The following is a 19,915-nucleotide window of genomic DNA, read 5'->3' on the forward strand; positions in this document are numbered from 1 at the left end:
CCTCATCAGTCCACCTAATTTTCAACATTCGTCTATAGCACCACATCTCAAATGCTTCGATTCTCTTCTGTTCCGGTTTTCCCACAGTCCATGTTTCACTACAATGCTGTACTCCAGACGTACATCCTCAGAAATTTCTTCCTCAAATTAAGGCCGGTATTTGATATTAGTAGACTTCTCTAGGCCAGAAATGCCTTTTTTGCCATAGCGAGTCTGCTTTTGATGTCCTCCTTGCTCCATCCGTCATTGGTTATTTTACTGCCTAGGTAGCAGAATTTCTTAACTTCATTGATTTCGTGACCATCAATCATGATGTTAAGTTTCTCGCTGTTCTCATTTCTACTACTTCTCATTACCTTCGTCTTTCTCCGATTTACTCTCAAACCATACTGTGTACTCATTAGACTGTTCATTCCGTTCAGCAGATCTTTTAATTCTTCTTCACTTTCACTCAGGATAGCAATGTCATCAGCGAATCGTATCATTGATATCCTTTCACCTTGTATTTTAATTCCACTCCTGAACCTTTCTTTTATTTCCATCATTGCTTCCTCGATGTGCAGATTGAAGAGTAGGGGCGAAAGGCTACAGCCCTGTCTTACACCCTTCTTAATACGAGCACTACGTTCTTGATCGTCCACTCTTATTATTCCCTCTTGGTTGTTGTACATATTGTATATGACCCGTCTCTCCCTATAGCTTACACCTACTTTTTTCAGAATCTCGAACAGCTTGCACCATTTTATATTGTCGAAAGCTTTTTCCAGGTCGACAAATCCTATGAAAGTGTCTTGATTTTTCTTTAGCCTTGCTTCCATTATTAGCCGTAACGTCAGAATTGCCTCTCTCGTCCCTTTACTTTTCCTAAAGCCAAACTGATCGTCACCTAGCGCATTCTCAATTTTCTTTTCCATTCCTCTGTATATTATCCTTGTAAGCAGCTTCGATGCATGAGCTGTTAAGCTGATTGTGCGATGATTCTCGCACTTGTCAGCTCTTGCCGTCTTCGGAATTGTGTGGATGATGCTTTTCCGAAAGTCAGATGGTATATCGCCAGACTCATATATTCTACACACCAACGTGAATAGTCGTTTTGTTGCCACTTCCCCAAATGATTTTAGAAATTCTGATGGAATGTTATCTATCCCTTCTGCCTTATTTGACCGTAAGTCCTCCAAAGCTCTTTTAAATTCCGATTCTAATACTGGATCCCCTATCTCTTCTAAATCGACTCCTGTTTCTTCCTCTATCACCTCAGACAAATCTTCACTCTCATAGAGGCTTTCAATGTATTCTTTCCACCTATCTGCTCTCTCCTCTGCATTTAACAGTGGAATTCCCGTTGCATTCTTAATGTTACCAGCATTGCTTTTAATGTCACCAAAGGTTGTTTTGACTTTCCTGTATGCTGAGTCTGTCCTTCCGACAATCATATCTTTTTCGATGTCTTCACATTTTTCCTGCAGCCATTTCGTCTTAGCTTCCCTGCACTTCCTATTTATTTCATTCCTCAGCGACTTGTATTTCTGTATTCCTGATTTTCCCGGAACATGTTTGTACTTCCTCCTTTCATCAATCAACTGAAGTATTTCTTCTGTTACCCATGGTTTCTTCGCAGCTACCTTCTTTGTACCTATTTTTTCCTTCCCAACTTCTGTGATGGCCCTTTTTAGAGATGTCCATTCCTCTTTAACTGTACTGCCTACTGCGCTATTCCTTATTGCTGTATCTATAGCGTTAGAGAACTTCAAACGTATCTCGTCATTCCTTAGTACTTCCGTATCCCACTTCTTTGCGTATTGATTCTTCCTGACTAATGTCTTGAACTTCAGCCTACTCTTCATCACTACTATATTGTGATCTGAGTCTATATCTGCTCCTGGGTACGCCTTACAATCCAGTATCTGATTTCGGAATCTCTGTCTGACCATGATGTAATCTAATTGAAATCTTCCCGTATCTCCCGGCCTTTTCCAAGTATACCTCCTCCTCTTGTGATTCTTGAACAGGGTATTCGCTATTACTAGCTGAAACTTGTTACAGAACTCAATTAGTCTTTCTCCTCTTTCATTCCTTGTCCCAAGCCCATATTCTCCTGTAACCTTTTCTTCTACTCCTTCCCCTACAACTGCATTCCAGTCGCCCATGACTATTAGATTTTCGTCCCCCTTTACATACTGCATTACCCTTTCAATATCCTCATACACTTTCTCTCTCTGTTCATCTTCAGCTTGCGACATCGGCATGTATACCTGAACTATCGTTGTCGGTGTTGGTCTGCTGTCGATTCTGATTAGAACAACCCGGTCAATGAACTGTTCACAGTAACACACCCTCTGCCCTACCTTCCTATTCATAACGAATCCTACACCTGTTATACCATTTTCTGCTGCCGTTGATATTACCCGATACTCATCTGACCAGAAATCCTTGTCTTCCTTCCACTTCACTTCACTGACCCCTACTACATCTACATTGAGCCTTTGCATTTCCCTTTTCAGATTTTCTAGTTTCCCTACCACGTTCAAGCTTCTGACATTCCACGCCCCGACTCTTAGAACGTTATCCTTTCGTTGATTATTCAATCTTTTTCTCATGGTAACCCCCCCTTGGCAGTCCCCTCCCGGAGATCCGAATGGCGGACTATTCCGGAATCTTTTGCCAATGGAGAGATCATCATGACACTTCTTCAATTACAGGCCACATGTCCTGTGGATACACGTTACGTGTCTTTAGTAAAGTGGTTTCCATTGCCTTCTGCATCCTCATGTCGTTGATCATTGCTGATTCTTCCGCCTTTAGGGGCAATTTCCCACCCCTAGGACAAGATAGTGCCCTGAATCTCTATCCGCTCCTCCACCCTCTTTGACAAGGCCGTTGGCAGAATGAGGCTGACTTCTTATGCCGGAAGTTTTCGGCCGCCAATGCTGATTATTTATCAAAAATTAGGCAGTGGCGGGGATCGAACCCGGGACCGAAGACGCTACCCCTAGACCACGGTAACAACATAGCCCACGCCATAAAAGAGCCCCCAGCATCTTGCACAATGCCTCGCTGACAAATTGGATCCATGGCTTCGTGGGGTCTGTGTCACATTCAAACCCTACCTTCGGTCGCGGCTTTCTACTTACGATCTTGCTCGGCCGACTCGTCCCTCCTCGCGTGGCCACTCGTCGCAGTTCCACTGCCGACTGCTCATAGTTAAACCTTTTCTGAACTCGGAACTTCTGGTTCTTTTCGTGTTCTATTCAGCGACCACGAACGGTTATTAGAATGTATTTCATAATTACATTCAAAAATGTGTGTGAAATCTTATGGGACTTAACTGCCAAGGTCGTCAGTCCCTACGTTTACACACTACTTAACCTAAATTATCCTAAGGCCAAACACTCATGCCCGAGGCAGGACTAGAACCTCCGCCGGGACCAGCCTATAATTACATAAATTACATAAAAATTACGTGGTATGTAATACATACATTTTTGTCAGGTAGCAGAACGGCAAATCAGTTTACTTCACTATTTCGATAAACAGCAGAAGGAATACTTGTAAAAAGGCAAGATTGTTTTGTTATTACACATGCAAAGGAAATCGGCACACGGCACACACGAGTGGCCATTTTCCGTCTTTTTTTTATCCAAGGTAAAAAGGCATGTTCATTCTTATGGAAGGCAGACCGACTTACAACCGAATGAATCCCGCGCTCCATAATCGAGTGTCTGGTATCACATTTTGTAAAGCGAATTTGATAACTTCTACAATATTACCTTAGTGGTACAGGGTGGCGCACGAAAAATCGGGCCCAAATACTAGACTGGTCATTGTTGCCCACCAATCGTCATCTATTGTTTCCAAGTTGTTGTTTGCATTAGCTTATTTGTTATTTCTTCACTGCCTAATTGTTGTTGTTGTTGTGGTCTTCAGTCCTGAGACTGGTTTGATGCAGCTCTCCATGCTACCCTATACTGTGCAAGCTTCTTCATCTCCCAGTACCTACTGCAGCCTACATCCTTCTGAATCTGCTTAGTTTATTCATCTCTTGGTCTCCCTCTACGATTTTTACCCCCCACGCTGCCCTCCAATACTAAATTGGTGATCCCTCGATGTCTCAGAACATGTCCTACCAACCGATCCCTTTTTCTTGTCAAGTTGTGCCACAAACTCCTCCCCAATTCTATTCAGTACCTCCTTATTAGTTATGTGATCTACCCATCTAATCTTCAGCATTCTTCTGTAGCACCACATTTCGAAAGCTTATATTATCTTCTTGTCCAAACTATTTATCGTCCACGTTTCACTTCCATACACGGCTACACTCCATACAAATACTTTCAGAAACGACTTCCTGACATTTAAATCTATACTCGATGTTAACAAATTTTTCTTGTTCAGAAACGCTTTCCTTGCCATTGCCAGTCTACATTTTATATCCTCTCTACTTCGACCATCATCAGTTATTGTGCTCCCCAAATAGCAAAACTCCTTTATTACTTTAAGTGTCTCATTTCCTAATCTAATTCCCTCAGCATCACCCGACTTAACTCGACTACATTCCATTATCCTCGTTTTGCTTTCGTTGATATTCATCTTATACCTTCCTTTCAAGACACTGTCCGTTCCGTTCAACTGCTCTTCCAAGTCCTTTGCTGTCTCTGACAGAATTACAATGTCATCGGCGAACCTCAAAGTTTTATTTCTTCTCCGTGGATTGTAATACCTATTCCGAACTTTTCTTTTGTTTCCTTTGTTGCTTGCTCAATATACAGATTGAATAACATCGGGGATAGACTACAACCCTGTCTTATTCCCTTCCCAACCACTGCTTCCCTATCATACCCCTCGACTCTTATAACTGCCATCTGGTTTCTGTACAAATTGTAAATAGCTTTTCGCTCCCTGTGTTTTACCCCTGCCACCTTCAGAATTTGAAAGAGAGTATTCCAATCAACATTGTCAAAAGCTTTCACTAAGGCTACAAATGCTAGCAATGTAGGTTTGCCTTTCCTTAATCTTTCTTCTAAGATAAGTCGTAGAGTCAGTTTTTCCTCACGTGTTCCAACATTTCTACGGAATCCAAACTGACCTTCCCCGAGGTCGGCTTCTATCAGTTTTTCCATTCGTCTGTAAAGAATTCGCGTTAGTATTTTGCAGCTGTGACTTATTAAACCGATAGTTCGGCAATTTTCACATCTGTCAACACCTGCTTTCTTTGGGATTGGAATTATTATATTCTTCTTGAAGTCTGAGGGTATTTCACCTGTCTCATACATCTTGCTCACCAGATGGTGGAGTTTTGTCAGAACTGGTTCTCCCAAGGCCGTCAGTAGTTCTAATGGAATGTTGTGTACTCTGGGGGCCTTGTTTCGACTCAGGTCTTTCAGTGCTCTATCAAACTCTTCACGCAGTATCATATCTCCCATTTCATCTTCATCTACATCCTCTTCCATTTCCATAATATTGTCCCCAAGTACATCGCCCTTGTACAGACCCTCTATATACTCCCTCCACCTTTCTGCTTTCCCTTCTTTGCTTAGAACTGGGTTTCCATCAAAGCTCTTTATATTCAAACAAGTGGTTCTCCTTTCTCCAAAGGTCTCATTAATTTTCCTGTAGGCAGTATCTATCTTACCCCTAGTGAGATAAGCCTCTACAGCCTTACATTTGTCCTCTAGCCATCCCTGCTTAGCCATTTTGCACTTCCTGTCGATTTCATTTTTGAGACGTTTGTATTCCTTTTTGCCTGCTTCATTTATTGCATTTTTATATTTCCTCCTTTCAATTAAATTCAATATTTCTTCTGTTACCCAAGGGTTTCTACTAGCCCTCGTCTTTTTACCTGTTTGATCCTCTGCTGCCTTCACTATTTCATCCCTCAAAGCTACCCATTCTTCTTCTACTGTATTTCTTTCCCTCATTCCTGTCAATTGTTCCCTTATGCTCTCCCTGAAACTCTGTACAACCTCTGGTACTTTCAGTTTATCCAGGTCCCATCTTCTTAAATTCCCACCTTTTTGATGATTGTGGTCAGAGTCCACATCTGCCCCTGGAAATGTCTTACAATTTAAAACCTGATTCCTAAATCTTACCATTATATAATCTATCTGATACCTTTTAGTATCTCCAGAGTTCTTCCATGTCTACAACCTTTGTTCATGATTCTTGAACCAAGTGTTAGCTATGATTAAGTTATGCTCTGCGCAAAATTCTACCAGACGGCTTCCTCTTTCATTTCTTAGTCCCAATCCATATTCACCTACTATGTTTCCTTCTCTCCCTTTACCTACTCTCGAATTCCAGTCACGCATGACTATTAAATTTTCGTCTCCCTTCACTACCTGAATAATTTCTTTTATCTCCTCATACATTTCATCATTTTCTTCGTCATATGCAGAGCTAGTTGGCATATAAACTTGTACTACTGTAGTAGACGTGGGCTTCGTGTCTATCTTGGCCACAATAATGCGTTCACTATGCTGTTTGTAGTAGCTTACCCGTACTCCTATTTTTTTATTCATTATTAAACCTACTCCTGCATTACCCCTATTTTATTTTGTATTTATAATCCTGTATTCACCTGACCAAAAGTCTTGTTCCTCCTGCCACCGAACTTCACTAATTCCCACTATATCTAACTTTAACCTATCCATTTCCCTTTTTAGATTTTCTAACCTACCTACCCGATTAAGGGATCTGACATTCCACGCTCCGATCCGTAGAACGCCAGTATTCTTTCTCCTGATAACGACGTTCTCTTGAGTAGTCCCTGCCCGGAGATCCGAATGGGAGACTATTTTACCTGCGGAATATTTTACCCAAGAGGACGCCATCATCATTTAATCATACAGTAAAGCTGCATGCCCTCGGGAAAAATTACGGTTGTAGTTTCCATTTGCTTTCAGCCGTTTTCAGTACCAGAACAGCAAGGCCAGTTTGGTTAATGTTACAAGGCCAGATCAGTCAATCATCCAGACTGTTGCCCCTGCAACTACTGAATTGGCTGCTGCCCCTCTTCAGGAACCACACGTTTGTCTGGCCTCTCAACAGATACCCCTCCGTTGTGGTTGCACCTACGGTACGGCTATCTGTATCGTTGAGGCACGCAAGTATCCCCAACAATGGCAAGGTCCATGGTTAAGGGAGGGGAGGGGGGGACTGCCTAATTATTATGTGTTTATCTATTATGCTCGTAGCGGTCAACGAATCGTGTGTAATTGGCGAACAGTCTGTACTCGGGGCCGGTTTTTCGTGCGCCACCTTATATTACGAGGGCTATCCACAAAGTACATTACGTTTTGGAATTAAAAATAAATAAAGTATTGGAAATTTTTTTATTATATACAGATGAAAGCCACACTTAAATACTACTTTACTATATAGTTTCCATTTAAATTAAGGCACTTATCGTAGCGATGGACGAGCTTGGAAATTCCTTCGTCGTAAAATTCGGCCGCCTGCGCCTTCAACCACGTGGTTACCTCTTCTTTTGGGACAGAAAAGGTGTGATTTTTGTGGATTTCCTGGAAAGAGGGACTACAATAAACTCTCAAAGGTATTGCCAAACTCTGCACAACCTCAGAAGAGCAATAGAAAACAAGCGCAGGGGAAAGTTGGGCTCAAAGATCTTGCTGATTCACTACAACGCCCGGGCCCACACGGCAAATGCCACTCGTGAAGTTCTCGAATATTTTAAGTGGGAGTTGTTTCCTCATCCGCCGTACAGTCCCGACCTGGCACCGAGCGACTTCCACTTATTCCCAGCAATGAAGAAGTGGTTGGCTATGCAGCGTTTTGATGACGACGCACAGCTTCAAGAAGACGTAACCACGTGGTTGAAGGCGCAGGCGGCCGAATTTTACGACGAAGGAATTTCCAAGCTCGTCCATCGCTACGATAAGTGCCTTAATTTAAATGGCAACTATGTAGAAAAGTAGTATTTAAGTGCGGCAATCATCTGTATATAATAAAAAAAATTCCAATAAACGTAATGTACTTTGTGGATAGCCCTCGTATTTCACTGCGATCAGCCACACATCGCTACAGTTGGCTAAATGAGAGGTTTTGCAGAATCACGAAAATTACAAGTGTATGAGAATTCTGTTATGAATAAAAACTCTGTACTCCAGGGTGGTGGGGGAGGCAAGTGTCCCCTTTTGGCGCCTTCCATCTTCAGTCACCTATGCTACTAATTTTCAATTTTTTATAAGAACCATGTACCAAGCACAAATGAACGGTGAACGAGTAAAAATGAATGGTTCCCAAAAAAGAGCGATCACAAGTGAACTAGTTCCCAAGGATGAACGATTTTGCCCATCTCTAATCTGTATGTGTGGATATTGCTGTCCCACGACTTTTGTCACCTGAGTGTATAAATATACACAGTGTACAACCCGAACAAATATTCACGTAAGACCACTACTCAGAGTTTCCAGGGTGAATTTTTCACTCAACGGCGGAGTGTGAGCTGTTTTGAAACTTTCTAGCGGATTAAATCTGTGTGCCGGACTGGAACTGCAATATCGAAACTTTGCCTTCCGCGGGCAAGTGCCAAACCGAATAACGACTAACGACTCACGGCTCGCCAATACTTCATTTCCTCCTTCTAATCTTCACAGTTCTCCTGCGTACCTTGCGAGACCAACACTGCTGGAAGCAAATATATCGCAGAGAAGTAGCATAGTCACAACCCAGGGAATTTTTTCCAGCTTGAACTGTAACTCGCAGAGACGTGTGCGCTAAACTGAATCTTCCTGGCAGAGTAAAACTGTGTGAGGGACCGGCACCCGAACCCAGAACCTTTTGCCTTTCAGGCGGAAGTAAAGGCGTGAAACGTCCCCTTAGAAAAATTATAAATGACTGTGCTTAAACTGACACACAATATTTTAGCGCAACGCAATCTGACTTTCAAAAATCCCTACAAAAGAATGGCCCTGACAAACAATAACCTACACCTTTCATGAATCACTAACCTCACAAAAACCTTCGTTACTCCAACTACTGCAATACAGCGAGCGCCAGTACTGCCAGCTAAAGAAAAGATTCTAACTACTGAAGGCACTAACTACTGATAGGCATAGTAAGCAAATGAAAGATTTTGATAGAGAACAAACAATCTATTTACCTTAATAGTGTTCAAAAGTCATTATATATATATATATATATATATATATATATATATATATATATATATATATATATATATAGCGCTACGTGGCGTTACCAATATAAAAACATAAACAGCCTACTTACAGGTGTGATGGTGGGTGCCCGTGAGAGAAAAAGGTTCCTGGTTTCGAGTCGCAGCCCAACACACAAGGTTTTATCTGCCAGTATGTTTTGTTGCTCAGTGTTTTTATTATCGATTTGGCAAAAAAATTTTACTGTACGTCCTTAATCTAAAGCAGATGGATACACTCTTGTGCTCTTAAATTAAAATAATACACTTTCAAGTTCTTTCGAAGGGTGTGGTGTAACTTAATCTCGAAAACTGCTCCTGCCGTCCCTGACAAGTGTCAACCAGAACTGACAGCAAACGCCGTAGGGGAATTGCTGCACGGTACGTAACAGGTCAGTGTAGCCAACACAAAATGTGTAAAAGGGAAAGTCAGAGATGTGGAACTTGAGTTTCGCCCGTCGTGTAAAATATTCAGCAACTTACGGGAATGAAGCCGGATGACGTCTTCGACAACCGCCGAAATTTTGCACGCCCTGTCACTTTTGAGGCACAAATACGACGTGAGAGCGCTGTGCAATATTTAAAACGTATTCCTTAGATTTGTTACGTGTTATATGTTGGTCAGACCATCACGACCATAGAGGGCCAGTGTATTAAGTACCGGGAGCTTATAACACTGATCGACAGTGAAAATACTTCGCAGATAAAAGTAACCGTTTCTTACTAATTTGAGAGCGCTGACAACGAATATGAGATTAGTTTTTGAACATTGGTTCGGGTTTCCAAGAAATAAAAATGGTTCAAATGGCTCTGAGCACTATGGGACTTAACATCTGAGGTCATCAGTCCCCTAGAACTTAGAACCACTTAAACCTAACTAACCTAAGGACATCACATACATCCATGCCCGAGGCAGGATTCGAACCTGCGACCGTAGCGGTAGCGCGGTTCCAGACTGAGACGCCTAGAACCGCTCGGCCACAGCAGCCGGCCCAAGAAATACGTTGTCACCGGATATGCCCATGTGCACAAATTAAGGCTTCATGTCAACAGCAACTGCCTAGTTATTTAATAAATATCCAGTGTTTGGCGGTCAACTATATCGCTATGCTTATCGTCAGCACTGGAAAAAAAATGAAAAAGATCGTATGGCATTGTTGGCTGGGAGGTCCCAGTTCGGCCCCCGTATTGCAATTCCGTTTTAGTTGACGCCACACCGGCGACTTGCGAGTCAATGATGATGAAAATGATGATGGACACCCAACACTCAGTCTCCTGCCGGGAACGCTACCGCTGCGCTACCGGAGGCGGACATGGTCAGCACTATATTTTCCACCAAATCTAGTAGATTTGGGATACTCGTATTATTCAGCGCGAAAAATCTTCCTAATTTTACTTACATGGTACTTGAGCGGCGGAAGGCAGAAAGGCGCCGTCTGTAATATTCAGTTAAGTTAGGTTTTTATCCCTTCCCTTGAGTGCACTTCTGTTTATTTCTCATTAACAGTAGATACCACTAACCTTTTACAATCACCTTAAACTCGAACCAGTTCAGCATTTTTATGGTTGTTTTCGTATTCAGCGCCATCGAGTTCGTGAGAGAACTCATTTTTCTTTTCCGAAACATTAAAATAGTTAAATTTTGTTGTACGGTATAATTAAAGAGCAGTTACTCACCGAGGTCCAGTGCGGACTGTAATTATCGTACGGCAGCAAAACATGTTAGTTATGCTAACGTGTTAATGCGGAACTGCTTTATGCGGAAAAAAAAGAAAATTAGTTCCAAATACGGCCACAAATCAGGCGCTGTACAGCATCTCGTCGACACTTGTTTGACCTTCTCTGCCCACATCCCGTTCTTAATCCATTGCATACGGAAACATTTCTAAATGTCTTTCTTGCATTCATAGAGTCAGGTTTGCACGTTGTGGACCAAAACTGGAACTAATTTTTTTCGGTCGTCAATCAGTTCCGCATCAACGCGTTAGAATTCTACCAAGTTGCTCTGGCCTGTGATAATTACAGCGCACTCTGGAGTTTTGTCAGCAAGTGCACTTCAATTACAAGCACATGGTATAAGTGCCTCACACCCTTACAACAGCCGAGTAAATCTGATATTGCAGAACATGCCTTGGGACCGGTCATCCAATGGAATATAACAACATGAAGATTCTGGCATGCACTATTAGCTATTATTGTAGGGTTATTAAAGAAACAGTTGATATTAAATTAGCAATTGATCTTTTAAATAGAGAAGGAAACTTTTGCTTAAGTTCTGGGTGGAATCCTGTTCTCTGCCCGGTCAGATTGAACCTACCTCACCTATGGGTAATTAATATCCACTATCGATTACTTCTGACGTTGGTCAGTGGCGGTAGTGGTTACAGTGTGTGTGTGTGTGTGTGTGTGTGTGTGTGTGTGTGTGTGTGTGTGTGTGTGTTATCTTCCGGCGTGTGCTCTCCATACCGAGGATTTAAATTTCCTTATAGGGATCGCTGTTATCGTTGAAACAATCAGTTGTCGGTTATATCGGTATTTCCCTATGCCAGGTTAACCTGACTACTAAAATCGATCAAAATAACTGGTTTCTGAAATAACCTATTTTCAGTTTTTTATTCCTATTATTTCCTGAAGCGGCCGAAGACTTCCGGCATAGGAAGTCAGCCTCATTCTGCCAACGGCCTTGTCAAAGAGGGCGGAGGAGCGGATAGAGGTTCAGGGCACTCTCTTGTCCTAGGGGTGGGAAATTGCCTCTAAATGCGGAAGAAGCAGCAGTGATCAATGGCACGAAGATGCAGAAGGCAATGGAAACCACTGCGTGAAAGACACGTAACGTGTGTCCACAGGACATGCAGCGGGCCGCATCAAAGGCAGAATATCGACGACGCAAAAAAATCCTGTAATGAACGTAGAAATCGAACAAAGACTGAAAAACTTTGACTCTTTCTGTTTCAACATACATAGAATCAAAATCTTAAATAAAATAGTTAATGAAAGAAAAGTTAGTCCGTCCACCGTTCGCTGCTTTTTTCGAAGAGTGGTAAGTAGTTGAATACTACAAAAAGATGACTAGTAATCTTCTATTGATTCTAATTTTTTGAAACTCTGCTCAAAAATCATGTTGCAATCGGGGATCATTCTGCCCGGACATCACGAATAATCAGAGCTAAAGGAGCTCTTTTCTTCTGTTACTTTGTCCGTTTTCAGGTGTTAAAAGCAGATAAAGCATTATTATGTACGCACAGGCAACGGTTTAGGTGCTTTCTATTTTTATTGTATACTACGAATGAACTGTTAAGTTCTTAATTCATTACCATTACCATAATTTCCTATCTTTTTGATCATTTCATGGGAATAGGAGACAAACCATTAATCTTTTGAAGCAAATGAAGCACTGTACTTCACTGTTGCCTCTCTCCACAAAAATATTTCTAAACTAGGTTTGGTGGCATTCTGCAAGACAACGGACGGTTGGTGACGATAGCGAGAAACGGTAGCATAGACCAGTTGTGCACACTGCACATACACGCTTTCCCCAAGCCATGACACGGCAGCAGGGACGTTAATGTCTCAGCTCAGCAGTGCTGCACCAATTCTTACGCCATGTGTTTGTTGCTCGTTTCTGTTGGCATTGGTGTTAAAATAGCAGTATTTCAAACCAATGCATATTTTACGAATGAAAATTACTCCTGTTTTAAAAAATATTTAAAAACGAAAGTGCCACTGCTACCGTGGCTAATCGATTTTTGGTCTCGTTACTGTGTTATCAGTAAAAAAAAAACTGTTATAACCGAGACTAAAAAATTGCCGAAAAGTAGCGGTTATTCAGAACGAAAATACCGGTATCGGTTTTTCCTGTCCCTATATCTCTGCACAGCGCTGTATTTCAGCGTATAAATAACAGCCCGTGCGCCTGTCGAAATTTCGGCGGATATCAAAGACGTCACCCCGCTGCATTCTCAGGTATTACTTGACCAAAGTCAGAGATCATAATACAGATCCATGGAAGAATCGCGACCTGTTTCTCTCTCAATGTGCTGCCTTCAGAGGAATGACCATAGTCAGGTTCGACGTAGCCTTTAATACGAACATACAGTATATTTGACGCAGTGCTGAAGGGAAACTCCACCCAAAATATTTAACTTCTTCTTTAATATCTTCAATTTGCCGATAACAACCAAATTTTGAAATCGTGTCTATTATGTGAAAATGTAGCAATACCCAAGCTATGAAGTACATAACTTAATTGGTTTTCGAATTCTAAAATTTTAATATGATTTTAATAGTATTCTTGAAAACCAGTTTTTGGTACTTGCAAAAGATATAGTTTAAAGGTCCTGTACATTCATTTTATAAGAAACATTAATAATCTGTTTTCAGTGTTTATTTAGAAGTTCTGCTTAAATTTACTTTAATTAACGATACATAAATTTGATTATGAAATAAACCAATTGCATTTTCGATAATATTAGTGCCCAGGAGTACACAAACACATTAAGACTACTTCCTGAAAAAATTCAATTCAGGCTGGTTAATATTGGTGATAAAAAAAGTTGGCACTGGGGTCAGAAAAAGAAACATATTCAATGAAGAGAACGAAATACACCCACAGAAGCTCACTGGCAAAATTCAGCTTAGCAGCTTGTCTTACTCGAAAAGTGGTAGCAGACACTGATCCTTTAGTTAAAACCAAAATAAGTAACATTCATCCACATTCTTTGTTTCTATGTTTAATGTTTAAATAAATTGGTAACGAAATATAGATTTGTCAGTTTAAATTTTGTCTTAAGACAGCAAAGTGCTGCAATAGTAGTAAGAAATACCATGTTTCTTTCTTAGCCGCTCCCCGTTTTTTGCATCATCAAAATATTAAAAAGAGATGCTGAATTTCATTGTTAGTTCTCATTATGTTGAGTTCCACTGTCAGTTCTCATTAATACAACAGTCTTAAAAATTAATTTGCCACGAGACTCGCTAATGAACCACCCCGAAGCTCACTGCTGTGGTGTGAGCGCGAACCTGCTTGCACGAGCAGTTGTTCCGAACTGCTGGACTTCTTAGTGCGCCTGTACCTGTGAAAAGCCGGTTAGCCCTGCAAGAGCCTCAGGCTCCGTGCAAATGTCCCAGTCCCCTTACCTTCACTCCGTACACTACTGTGCAAGATACAGTAGAACCTCCCTAATCCGACCTTAGATGGTCCGACTCACCGCTTAGTCCTATCATCTCATTTCCGGTGTTTGTTTTCGACACAGGCCGTTGCTACAGTCAAAACTGTCTGCGATATGGATCAGCTGACCGTTGCTAGGTGCGGTAGTTGGATCACTTTTCGTATGAAATAACTTGTTGATAACTCGATCAATAAGTGTTGTTGTGCACGCATTTGTTTTATAAGAGAGTGACGGTGTTCTTCTTATATATTGAAGTGCGTAAAACTAAATTGTGAGACTATCTAAATGCTTTCTTTACAACCGGACGTTGAGCCCAGTGAGATAAGCAAATGGATCGTTACATGTTGACTGCACAACGGTAGCAGAATTAACTGACGACTAACTCGCTGACGCTGTAACTCGAACAGCTGATGAGAACGAGAACGACAACAACAACAACGAAGATAAACCTATGGCTCGAGTACCACATGCATGTCCAGATGCTAATAATGCATTTGATGTAGCCACTCTATACATCAAACAACTCTCTACGACGTTTCAATCCCGCGTCCGGCCATCCTGATTTAGATTTTCCATGATTTCCCTAACTCGCTCCAGGCAAATGCCGGGATGGTACCTTTGAAAGGGTACAGCCGATGTCCTTCCCCGTCCTTCCCTAATCCGATGAGGCCGATGACCTCGCAGTTTGGTCTCTTCCCCGAAACAACCCAACCAACTGTCTACATCTACATTTACCTCCAATAGAAATTTTGTAGAATTGGAAACGGCGGAACATTGTGCCAAATTAAAGTTGTTTTCTGTTAAGCAAAAGAATATTACAGATTTTTTTCGTCCTGCTTAAGAGAAGACACATTTTTACCATTAGTGTAATAAGGTATGCACAGATCTTAAACTTACACTCACAGTAACAATATCTTACTGCACGATACAGGCGTGTTTTACAGTACAGGCACTACTGTAGATTACACTATCGTGCAATTTTTTTTTTTTTTTAGTGTGTGGACGTTTCCTTTTCGTTTTGTTACTGTTTTAACATGGAACTGTTTTTGAGACTGTATTTCCAGTTGAACAACAAGGTTGTGCTGCATTGTATTTTGATGTTCTGGGTCAGTAAAAGTGTTCCTCTGATAATAATCCGACCTTTTTTTAGCGTTCCGACCTAGCTCCCGGTCCCGTAGGGGTCAGACTAGCGAGGTTCTACTGCAGAACGCCAAGTATAAACCACTCTCCATCATGCGCTGGACAGTTTCCAGAGAAGAATATTTAAAGATGCAGACAACTGTAGTTCCTTGTCGTGACGTAATTGACAGCCGTTGGAGGAATGTGTCTCAGCTTGTGATGCAGAAAGGCACAGGAAGGGCACGTGCTTCAAAACGAACCGGTGAGGTCCGCTGCATTGACGACTGTGCAACTTGAAACGGAGCCAGCTGCCGGCAGGAAGGTTGTTCCTAAATTAGCGCTCGACTGGGTAAACATGTGACGGCAGAGCAGCGCCGCCTCCGCCGCACATGGAAGACAAACATCAGAGTCCGCAGGGAACGGAAGGTCGTGTGACTCAGAGCGCTGTCTAGGCGCAGGTCGATACCCGCTTGCGAAACCTGCCAGCTGCATCGGCCCGCTGAAAGCTCCTATTCTAGCGCTCGCTTTGTTCAGGTGCGAGGCAGCAGCCGTCCATTGTGCGTCGCTCTCGCTATTGTAACCTCCCACCCCCCTCCAGTATAGGCCCATCCATCCACCTAACAATAATGCAAGTTATTCACCGCTAATGCTTCTGCCTCCATTCCCATAACAGAGGATAGTGGGAGGGTGAGGAAGGGGGGGGGGGGGTGACGGGAATGGCACTGTTACAGAACGAAATCACATTTAATTGTCTCCCACAGATTCATGTCCAACTATGAAACATATGGGATGGGTAATGTTAGAGAGTGTAAATTGTACGGGACTGAATACCCTAACCGAAACCACTCCATTTTAGACACGATTATTTTACTGTTGCGTCAAATGTCCAACCCATGCACCAGAGAATACAACGGGTCTCATATATTATAAACAGTTAACAGTGTTTTTTTGCTCATGAAGCTTGCTTGCTACACTGTAACGTAACGGCAAGCAGCCGCGGCATGCGCTATCCCCTGACAGCCGACTCAGTCAGAAGGTTCCGCACATCGCCGGTAGATGGCACTGGCTGTGACTTCCGTGGCGTACCGCATCGCGTGATAAGGTCTGAGCTGCGGACAAATTCCACGAATGATATATATTATTTAATATGAACCGTTAATGGCTGCTGTTGAACATATAGTGTATCTAAGACAATGCTAATACTAGGCAACATTCCCAGGCAACTTAAATTTGTTTTCCTAACAGGGCTTTTTGTGTCTTCGTCATATGTCGATAAAAATAAGATTTTGTATTACACATCTTCAGTGTAATAATAAGCTAAACGGAATCTAAGACATTAATGAGAAGGACAATATAATTCTGTTAGAAACTATGTGAGAACTACTTTGTGGTGCTGAATTTAACAGGGATACTGTGTGAACGTCATACGAAATTAAATTACGATACTTGTGTTTTTTTCATTATTATTTCTGTAAACCGAACACCATCAATTGTTTGAAGACTGAGAGTGCCAAGTTCAAAACAATATTTTGCAACTGAGTAAATGTAAAGAAATGACGCAAGCAACCAAAGACTTGCCATGTCATTAGAAACCAAGATATTTAAAAGGAAATTTAAAAAGATATGAGGAGAAACAGAATTGACAGTCAGTTAATTATTTCCTTTCCCTTTATATGTAGAAAAAAATGTGGTGGTCTGTATCGAATTAATCATTTCATAAGGTTTAATTATAGAGCTATGTAGCTACAAATTATGTTTTAACATTTCTTTATTTTTTTTAAAAACTGTGAAAGGCAATGTTTTTCTTGTTTCTTACCTCTACATGTTTTTGACTACTGTACGTCATCTTCTTCGCATGGTTTTCTTATTTCTATAAAATATTATACAGACCTTTAGTTGGTTTTTCTCTGTAGGCCTAAAACTATAAAGTGTGCTTCTGTTTTATTGTCACCGCTCACATTAATTTAAACGTTGAATTTTAAAAGATCGTCTGTTGTATTGACTTCACAGCTCATCTTCTGCAAAGTAGTCGGAAAAATGGATGTTTCTTCGTCCCAGTTAAAATTAAAGCAGCTTAATGTGCGCATCCGCAACAAAATAGATGCCGATTTTATAGCTTTAAGCCTAAAAGTGAAAATTAACCAAACGTTTATAAAATATTTTACTGAAATAAAAACAAAGCACATATAAGATGACATACAGGTGTCGAAACATGTGTAACCAGATAACTATGAAGAAGACAGACACTATTTTATAAAAGGCGGGGCTTTTTGAAAACCAAATGTCATTCGCAAACAACCAAAGAACGGGGACAGGAGCTTCAAATCTCAGCTAAGCGAATACGTTTTAACATACAAATCTTTTGAGGAACGGTCTGTACATCTTGAATATTGTTTCACAGCATGATTTTGCGGCACTTGTTAAAGACGAAGGACACCCTCTGTGTAGTGTATCATTGACATTTACACCGCAAACAAATCATTCGTTATCGTATGTTGCATACTCAAAGAACCGAGCGAGGTGGCGCAGTGGTCCGCACACTGCACTCGCATTCGGGAGGACGACGGTTCAAACCCGCGTCCAGCCATCCTAATTTAGGTTTTCTGTGATGTACCTAAATCGCTTCAGGTGAATGCCGGGACGGTTCCTGTGAAAGAGCACGGTCGACTTCCCTCCCCGTCTGTCCCTAATCTGATGGGACCAATGACCTCGCTTTTTGGTCCCGTCCCCCGACTCAACCAACAAACCAACGAACCATACACAAAGACTTTTGAAAAACTAGATGCTACAACTGCGTGAAGACTGTTGCATTGCGAAAAACTAAGCACAGATAAAAAGAAGTGTAATAAAGACATTGGATTACTGCAAAACTGTAGAAGTTACTTCGTATAATATTTTGTAAAGAACCTACGATTTAAACTACGAGATTCACAGAATTACCGTACCGTAGTAACAATTGCTTGCAGTTATTCGTTGGTGCCCCAATTAATGTCTATTAGGAGACTCTGTTATAGACTTATAACATTTTGGCACACAACTATGAAGGAAGAAAAGAAATGAAACGAGCCTGGTATTTAAGGTTTTTAATGCATCTTATCGCGTTTCTATGCTTTCATCTTCAGACATAAACAATAAAAGATTTTTTTTTAATCAGCTTTTTTTCCAATACACTGTCGTAGTTCAAACCTATGTTCACTGTCTCCGTGAATTTTATGAAGGATAAAAATGCTCTTTTACTCATAGCTGACAGCACATATATCTTTTTGTAAAAACAAAACTTCGTTTATATTAGCCTAAAATGGTTCAAATGGCTCTGAGCACTATAGGACTCAACTGCTGTGGTCATAAGTCCCCTAGAACTCAGAACTACTTAAACTTAACTAACCTAAGGACATCACACACATCCACGCCCGAGGCAGGATTCGAACCTGCGACCGCAGCGGTCGTGCGGTTCCAGACTGTAGCGCCTTTAACCGCTCGGCCACTCCGGCCGGCTATATTAGCGTAGATCTAGGCATAGATGCACGTGTGTCTAGACAGGAGCCAAGCGCGTCTTTGAACGTTTTTTCCGGATAAGAAATGAAACCATACAGATTGCGGTGATGGAAGGTTAAGTACACAAAACACAGAAAAGAACACGGTAAATAGTCCACCGTCTGTAGATGGAGTATTTGCACGGAAACTATAAGTAGGAAACATTGACTAGTTACTAGTTACAGTTTCTTATTGTCGTTCATTATTAACTGAAATGAACAGTCACGAACGCGACCAATGTACAACATAATGATATAATTGTTACGTAACGGCTCTGGAGCAGCTGAGGCTCGTCCCTTGTTTTTACGGTTCTGGTGTCGTATGTAACATGGTATTTTTAAACCCCCTCTCCTTCTCCATAGAGGTCGTAGTCCATGTCAAAGCTTTTTCTCCCCTGTGTCCCACTGTGGGTCGTTTTATTTTCTGCTAGCGTTGCGACTTCCGCCTGGGAGGTGCCGTTTGTGGAGAAGCGTCGGGTTTGAAGGGTGAGGGGACGACGAGGACGATGGAGAGCGGGAGACACAGAAACAGAAAGAGACAAAGATAGAGAGGGAGGGAGCGAGAGAGACGACTCCAAGCCCCGCCTCCGGCGCGAGGTTTAGCAAGATTGCGGCGGCGTTGACGCAATGGGGCCAAGGACTGGCTGTGGACATGGGGAGTTGACACCACCAAAGTCGGACTGAGCTGCCGTGCCGTGCGGTAAGCACCATAACGACTCGCCCGTTGACTAATCGATGTTGTTCGCCGCCCCCTCCGTAAACTGGTTTTATATCTTATCCATTAATCGGCTGTCACTGAGCGCTGTCGAGACGCGATACAGAACCGGTCTTCATTTTGATTCACTTTACTTATTTCTGCTACATCAGTAAACCAATTAACTACATACCGTGCAGTGTGTCCATGCAACTCTGGAACTCGTCCG

The sequence above is a fragment of the Schistocerca piceifrons genome, chromosome 6, assembly GCF_021461385.2.
Source record: "Schistocerca piceifrons isolate TAMUIC-IGC-003096 chromosome 6, iqSchPice1.1, whole genome shotgun sequence".
Taxonomy (NCBI): Eukaryota; Metazoa; Arthropoda; class Insecta; order Orthoptera; family Acrididae; genus Schistocerca; species Schistocerca piceifrons.